Raw genomic sequence first — 2,500 nt, forward strand, 5'->3', positions numbered from 1 at the left:
CCCCGTACGCGGGAACCCTGCGAGTGGAGACACACAAACTTCACCCCCCACCCCCCATCTCCCCCCCCCGTACGCGGGAACCCTGCGAGTGGAGACACACAAACTTCACCCCCCACCCCCCCATCTCCCCCCCCCCCCATACGCGGGAACCCTGCGAGTGGAGACACACAAACTTCACCCCCCACCCCCCCATCTCCCCACCCCCCGTACGCGGGAACCCTGCGAGTGGAGACACACAAACTTCAACCCCCACCCCCCCATCTCCCCCCCGTACGCGGGAACCCTGCGAGTGGAGACACACAAACTTCACCCCCCACCCCCCATCTCCCCCCCGTACGCGGGAACCCTGCGAGTGGAGACACACAAACTTCACCCCCCCACCCCCCATCTCCCTCCTCCCGTACGTGGGAACCCTGCGAGTGGAGACACACAAACTTCACCCCCCACCCCCCATCTCCCCCCCCCGTACGCGGGAACCCTGCGAGTGGAGACACACAAACTTCACCCCCCACCCCCCCATCTCCCCCCCCCCCATACGCGGGAACCCTGCGAGTGGAGACACACAAACTTCACCCCCCACCCCCCCCATCTCCCCACCCCCCGTACGCGGGAACCCTGCGAGTGGAGACACACAAACTTCACCCCCCACCCCCCCCATCTCCCCCCCCGTACGCGGGAACCCTGCGAGTGGAGACACACAAACTTCACCCCCCACCCCCCATCACCCCCCCGTACGCGGGAACCCTGCGAGTGGAGACACACAAACTTCACCCCCATCTCCCCCCCCCGTACGCGGGAACCCTGCGAGTGGAGACACACAAACTTCACCCCCCACCCCCCCATCTCCCCCCCCCGTACGCGGGAACCCTGCGAGTGGAGACACACAAACTTCACCCCCCCACCCCCCCATCTCCCCTCCCGTACGTGGGAACCCTGCGAGTGGAGACACACAAACTTCACCCCCCACCCCCCATCTCCCCCCCCCGTACGTGGGAACCCTGCGAGTGGAGACACACAAACTTCACCCCCATCTCCCCCCCCGTACGCGGGAACCCTGCGAGTGGAGACACACAAACTTCACCCCCCACCCCCCATCTCCCCTCCCGTACGTGGGAACCCTGCGAGTGGAGACACACAAACTTCACCCCCCACCCCCCCATCACCCCCCCCGTACGCGGGAACCCTGCGAGTGGAGACACACAAACTTCACCCCCATCTCCCCCCCCGTACGCGGGAACCCTGCGAGTGGAGACACACAAACTTCACCCCCCACCCCCCATCTCCCCCCCCCGTACGCGGTAACCCTGCGAGTGGAGACACACAAACTTCACCCCCCACCCCCCATCTCCCCCCCCCCGTACGCGGGAACCCTGCGAGTGGAGACACACAAACTTCACCCCCATCTCCCCCCCCCCGTACGCGGGAACCCTGCGAGTGGAGACACACAAACTTCACCCCCCACCCCCCCCCGTACGCGGGAACCCTGCGAGTGGAGACACACAAACTTCACCCCCCACCCCCCCCCCCGTACGCGGGAACCCTGCGAGTGGAGACACACAAACTTCACCCCCCACCCCCCATCTCTCCCCCCCGTACGCGGGAACCCTGCGAGTGGAGACACACAAACTTCACCCCCCACCCCCCATCTCCCCCCCCCGTACGCGGGAACCCTGCGAGTGGAGACACACAAACTTCACCCCCCACCCCCCATCTCCCCCCCCCCCGTACGCGGGAACCCTGCGAGTGGAGACACACAAGCTTCACCCCGCATCCCCCCATCTCCCCCCCGTACGCGGGAACCCTGCGAGTGGAGATACACAAACTTCACCCCCCACCCCCCCCGTACGCGGGAACCCTGCGAGTGGAGACACACAAACTTCACCCCCCACCCCCCCCGTACGCGGGAACCCTGCGAGTGGAGACACACAAACTTCACCCCCCCACCCCCCCCGTACGCGGGAACCCTGCGAGTGGAGACACACAAACTTCACCCCCCACCCCCCATCTCCCCCCCCCGTACGCGGGAACCCTGCGAGTGGAGACACACAAACTTCACCCCCCACCCCCCATCTCCCCCCCCCCCGTACGCGGGAACCCTGCGAGTGGAGACACACAAACTTCACCCCCCACCCCCCATCTCCCCCCCCCGTACGCGGGAACCCTGCGAGTGGAGACACACAAACTTCACCCCCCACCCCCCATCTCCCCCCCCCGTACGCGGGAACCCTGCGAGTGGAGACACACAAACTTCACCCCCCCACCCCCCATCTCCCCCCCGTACGCGGGAACCCTGCGAGTGGAGATACACAGATTTCACCCCCCACCCCCCCGTACGCGGGAACCCTGCGAGTGGGGACACACAAACTTCACCCCCCACCCCCCATCACCCCCCCGTACGCGGGAACCCTGCGAGTGGAGACACACAAACCACCCTCCACCCCCCCGACCCCGATACCAACCACCTGCGCCTGCGTGCAGAAAAGTCTGGGCAGCGGACCGT

The 2,500-nt window shown here is 66.8% G+C and overlaps 1 protein-coding gene across 1 annotated transcript in view; it reads right to left on the reverse strand.

Moving 5' to 3' along the window:
- Positions 1–2,500, reverse strand: part of LOC132385571 (DNA-binding protein Ikaros-like) — a 207,128-nt gene that overhangs the window by 1,149 nt on the left and 203,479 nt on the right. The gene's annotated exons all lie outside the window — the stretch shown is intronic.

This window comes from Hypanus sabinus, assembly GCF_030144855.1.
Source record: "Hypanus sabinus isolate sHypSab1 chromosome X1 unlocalized genomic scaffold, sHypSab1.hap1 SUPER_X1_unloc_1, whole genome shotgun sequence".
Taxonomy (NCBI): domain Eukaryota; kingdom Metazoa; phylum Chordata; class Chondrichthyes; order Myliobatiformes; family Dasyatidae; genus Hypanus; species Hypanus sabinus.